Raw genomic sequence first — 6,000 nt, 5'->3', positions numbered from 1 at the left:
TTCGACTTTATCGATGAAAAAAATCAGACAGTTTGTTGCAGTAATCCTGGGATTCGTTTGCTGGGGGCTCTAGGCATACTGGGTTTATTGATTGATTGACTATTTTAAACAGTTCCCGAGGTCGGTTTAATGCCGTTGAAATCGTATATGAGAAATTATCCTTTTTAGCTTTGAAGATTGCTTTGTGATAATTCTCCGTAAGTCCTTTGTAGTTTGAGTGGTTTTCCTCGGTGGGATTTATTCTCCAAGTTCTTTCAGCTCTTCTACGTTCTTGCATTAGTAGAGAGAGGGAGCCATTAAACCATCCCGAGTTTTTTTCCTGATGAGAGTCCTGCGTTTTGGGGCTACTGAGTCTGCCGATTGTAGTAATACCTTGTTCAGGGAGTTGAGTGTTTGCTCCGCAGAGTGGCTTAAGACCATTGCAGTTATCTTATTGGATAACGTGGTTTTGAAGGATTCGGAGTACAATTTTTTCTGCGATCTGGTCCAATGCGTTGTTGTTGCAGGTTCCCGTTTTTCGTGGTTGATGTTGGAGGAGATTTTGAATTTGATGGCGTGGTGGTCCGTCCATGGCAATGTCATGTTGTCGAGTATGTTGATGGCGATGTTTTGTTTAAAGATGAGGTTCAGGGTGTGTCCTGCCCTACCTACCTATATTTGGAATATGCCACCCTAGGAAGACGGGCCAGATCACAGTAGTGTTTGCCTCTGGTGTCATATTCAAGGGTAGCACCCTAAACAATGACCTCTTCACAGGTCCAGACCTCAACAAAAAACTGGAGGTGCTCTTATGCTTCCGCAGAGACTCTGTTGCTTTCATAGCTGACATCCAACAGATGTTCCATTGCTTCCTTGTTAGAGAGAAAAACAGGAACTTCTTGAGATCTCTTTAGTTTAGAGATAATGATCCCTCCAAGACATCATTGGGTACCACATCTTTGGCAACAGCTCAGGTGCCAGACAATTAGTAGAAAATGACTTTTATGTAGATGACTGGTTAAAATCTCTATCTTCCAATGAGTCTGCAATTAGTCTCCCAAAAAAAGCCCAGCAAATTCTAGCCTGCTCCATACTCAGGCTACACAAGATTGCTTTCAACAAGAAAGAAGTAATGGAAGTTTTCCCTTCCCAAGACCACTTTATTGATCTAAGAGACCAATGCCCTGTACACACGCTTGGAAATTCTGACGAAAAAGGTCAGATCGGATTATAATTGTCGGAAAATCCGATTGTGTGTGGGCTCTATCAGACTTTTTCTGTCGGAAATTCCGACAGAAAAAAATTAAGAGCAGGATCTCAAATTTTCCGACAAAAAAATCTGATCTGACTTTTTCCGATCGGACAAAGTGCCACGCATGCTCATATCAAATTACGAGACCAAAGCTATTGGCTACTAGCCTCAACATAGTCCCGTCATAACGAACGAACATCATCACGCTCCAAACGATCGGATTTTCCGTCAACTTTGTCCGACCGTGTGTATGCAACACCATTTTAGGACAAAATCCGTCAGAAAAAATGTCCGACCGTGTGTACAGGGCATTAGACTTAGGAACAGACTCTTTACCTGTACAATGCAGTCTTGGTCTGCTATGGGACTTGAAATCAGATTCCTTTACCTTCCAAATAAGCACAGAGGAAAAACCTTTCACTCGCAGAGGTGCCTTGTCCATGATTAATAGCCTTTATGATCCTTTAGGATTTGCAGCCCCTGTCACCATTTAAGGTAAAGCACTACTTAGAAACAAATGAGATGCTCCACTGCCCTTAATAAAAGAAACTCTTGGGTAAAGTTGAGAAATTTTCTGACAGCTTTATCTGATCTGAGTGTTTAACGCCCATATGCTCCAGTACCCACTACAGAGGTACAAAGCCAAACACTTTGCATATTCTCTGATGCTTCTGTGAAAGCAATAGCTGCTGTTGCCTACTTAAAAACTGTAAATGTTACAGCACAACACCACATAGGATTTGTCATGGGCAAAACAAAATTGGCTCCACACCCTAAGCATACCATACCTAAACTATAACTCTGTGCTGCAGTATTAGTTGTTGAGCTAGCTGAACTTATTGCATCAGAAATGGACATTGACCTTAACCACTTCCCGCCCGGTCAATAGCAGATTGACGTCCGGGAAGTGGTTCTGTTATCCTGACTGGGCGTCATATGACGTCCTTCAGGATAACAGGCGCTGCGCACCCGTGGGGGTGCACATCGCAGCGTTCGGTGGAGTGGTGTGTCAGTCTGACACACCGCTCCACCGATCCTGGTAAAGAGCCTCCTGCGGACATTGACCTTAACAACTTCCTGCCCAGCCAATAGCAGATTGACGTCCGGGAAGTGGTTCTGTTATCCTGACTGGGCGTCATATGACGTCCTTCAGCATAACAGGCGCCATCTGCCCGTGGGGGTGTGCATTGCAGCAAACGGTGGAGGCTCCAGCTGAGGCTCTGGCGGAGGCTCTTTGCCACGTGATCACCCGTGTCCAATCAAGGCTAATCATGATGTAAATAGGAAGAGCCATTGATTGGCTTTTCCTCACTCGCGTCTGACAGACGCAAGCAGAGGAGAGCCGATCGGCAGCTCTCCTGACAGGGGGGGTCTGCACTGATTGTTTATCAGCACAGTCCCCCCTCAGATGCCCACGCTAGACCACCATGGAAGCCCCCAGGACCACCAGGGAAGTGGGCAACATGTGGATGGCCAAGTACGTACCCCATGGCCATCCACATGTGCAAATGACAGCCCAATCTTTGCCAATCAGTGCCCACAAATGGGCACTGACTGGAACCATCATGTACTAAATAAAATAAGTGATGCCCAGCAATGCCACCCATCAGTGTTATCAGTGCCACCCATCAGTGGCGAGCAGTGCCACCTATCAGTGCCCATCTGTGCCCACCTATCAGTACCTGAAGGTTCGGGCATTCCCTGGATGGGTAGGACAAGACTTCAAAAAGCCTGGCCCCAATAAAAGCTCAATCTCTCCCTCCTCCTAAAGGTTCTCTCATCCACATAGAGATGCGTGAAGCCCGAGTGCATGGGTTCATCTTCACAGACCAACTCGGTACCAGGAGGTATGGGAGGTGAGGAAGCCAAGGGTGGAACTGCAAAGCTCAGAGACAAATGTACAGGAGGCTTCCGCAAGCGCTCCTTCAAAGAGTCGTTCTCTGAGTCTGGAGTCAATGAGGATGGCAAATGGGATCAACTTCTTCAGCTCAGTAGTATATTTCGGGCTGCTATCTCATCCTTGATGGTATCCGAGCCATGAGGGCCTCATTGTTCCAAGCAACCTCTGCTGCCAGAGTAGGGAATTCAATGACCTAATCGGCAACAGTTCTCATACTCTGATGGATATGAGGCACTTGACAGCAGAAGAGGAGCATGCGGAAACCTCAAATACCCGTTTAAAAGAAGTCACAAACTCGGCGTAACTCAGGTTACCCTGAGTTACCCTGAGTTAACTCAGGGTTAACTCAGATTTTTGCGTCTCCCATAGAGGGTTTGCCCAAGCCAAGGTTCTCTCAGAAAGCAAAGATATCACAAAACCTACTTTGCTTCTGCCCGTGGGAAACACCTGGGGCAGCATCTCAAAGTATATCTCAACCTGGTTGAGAAACCCCCTGCATTGGACTGCCCCCAAATCGCTGGGGAAGTGGAGTGGAACCAGACATACCTCTTTATTCAGGTAATACTCGAGGCGGGTGCCTGCACAGAGACTGGAGCAGCAGCAGGGACGACCTGCAACACAGATTGTACCGGAGCAGCCACAGTGGGAGATTCCAGGTAATGTCACATACCTTCTAGTAGCGAGCCCCGATTGCGGAAAGAGGCCTCCCTTACAACTCCCACTACCGGTTTCCTGGCAATGTAACAGGGAACACAGGAGTAAGGAGGGGTACAGGTGCCTGGCAGGATCAACAGATGAGAAGGATGGATAGGTGAAGTTCAGTGGAGCAGGTAATCACAGCGAATGGATCAGCAGGTAATTTATAGCAGATAACACGGTTCAATGGAGCAGGTAACTTGCAGCAGATGAACAGTTCAATATGAGCAGGCTACTTGCAGCAGATGACACAGTTCAGTATAAGCAGGTACTTGCAGCAGGTAAACAGTTCAATAAGACAAGTAACTTGTAGCAGACGAACAGTGCAATATAAGCAGGTACTTGCAGCAGGTGAACAGTTCAATAGAAGCAGGTTACTTGCAGCAGATGACACAGTTCAATATAAGCAGGTACTTGCAGCAGATGAACAGTTCAATAAGACAAGTAACTTGTAGCAGATGAACAGTGCAATATAAGCAGGTACTTGCAGCAGGTGAACAGTTCAATACAAGCAGGTTACTTGCAGCAGATGACACAGTTCAATGTAAGCAGGTTCACCTTTAGCAGACGGATGGTCAAAGCAAGCCGGGTCAGATATCAGACTGGAAACGAAGTACAAGGGAACAGGCAGAAGAATCGTCACAACAAGCCGGGGTCGGGTGCAGGCAGATAGCAGATGGGTCACAGGCAGGCCGGGTCAAACAGGAACGAATGCTACGGATCAGGTCTCACAGGTATAACACTGTAGAGCAGACAGCAGAGACCATTAGCAAGAGGTTAGTTTAAATAGGCCGACACGGACGCACGCACACGACCGCGCACACGCGTACGTACGATCGCGCGCACCCGCGACGATGCCCGCGATCATAAACCAGAAGACCTGGAGGTCAGTCTCTTCATGCGATTTTCATGACATTGCCCCCTCCCAAGGGGCAGCCTCTGGATGCCCTTTCGGGCAAATTTTTCCGGATGGGCCCTTTTAAAGGATTGAATCAAGTTTTTTGCATGAATGTTGTCCTCGTGCTCCCAGGAGTTCTCTTCGGGACCATATCCTTTCCATTTGATTATGAACTGGTTCTGGTTTTCTCTTCTTCTGAAATTTAGGATGGCTTCTATTTCAAATTCTTCTTCACCATCAACCAAGATCGGATCAGGAGGAGTGGTATTTCAGTTAGGAAATGGATTGGGAGTGAAAGATTTCAATAAGGACACATGGAATACCGGATGGACCTTTAGTGAGTCTGGAAGTTCTAGTTCGAAAGCAACTTCGTTAATCTTCCTTTTGACTGAAAAAGGTCCTAAAAATTTGGGACCTAGTTTCCTTGAAGGGCACGCCATCTTCAAGTTTACCGTGGATAGCCACACCAAATCACCGGGTACCAGTACTAACTCTCCTCGTCTCTTCTTGTCAAAGGTTGTCTTGTTGTGCTCTTGAGTCCTAGTCATTGTTTCTTGCAGAAGTTTGTTGTTGGTTGAGAAAAAGTTAATCTTTTCCTGGACTGCTGGTACTGAGCATTCAGGAAGGGAGTTGGGTAGAAGTGAAGGGTGGAAGCCATAATTGGCGAAAAGGAATGTCTGTTTGATGGCGGAATGGAGAGAATTATTATACGCGAACTCAGCTACTGGAAGCAGGGAGATCCAATCATCTTGTGCAAAAGAGGAAAAACAGCGTAAATATTGTTCGAGAGTTTGGTTCGTCCTCTCAGTCTGCCCATTGGACTGAGGATGATAGGCGGATGAGAAAGACAGTTCAATATTCAAGGCCTTGCAGAAGGACTTCCAGAATCAAGAGGTGAACTGTACCCCTCGATCCGAAACTATATTGGCTGGTACCCCATGGAGCCTAATGATTTCCTTGATGAACACTTGTGCAGTTTCAGAGGCTGAGGGGGTACCCTTCATTGGAATAAAATGTGCCATCTTTGACAGACGATCAACCACCACAAAGATAGTGGTATGATCGTATGCCGGAGGCAATTCAACAATGAAGTCTAGAGACAGCATTTTCCATGGCCTGTCCGGAACAGACAACGGTTTAAGGAGGCCCCAGGCCTTAGTTTTACAGTTCTTACTTCTAATGCACGTAGTGCAGGTGTTCACGTATTTCTTTCAATCCTCCCGTAACTGAGGCCATCAAAAAGTACGCTGTACCAAATCAATGGTTCTAGTGATA

This window comes from Lithobates pipiens, unplaced genomic scaffold (assembly GCF_037356315.1).
Source record: "Lithobates pipiens isolate NorthernLeopardFrog02 unplaced genomic scaffold, aLitPip1_a1.2 Scaffold_8, whole genome shotgun sequence".
In the NCBI taxonomy this organism is placed as follows: Eukaryota; Metazoa; Chordata; class Amphibia; order Anura; family Ranidae; genus Lithobates; species Lithobates pipiens.
This window is presented reverse-complemented; position numbering follows the sequence as displayed.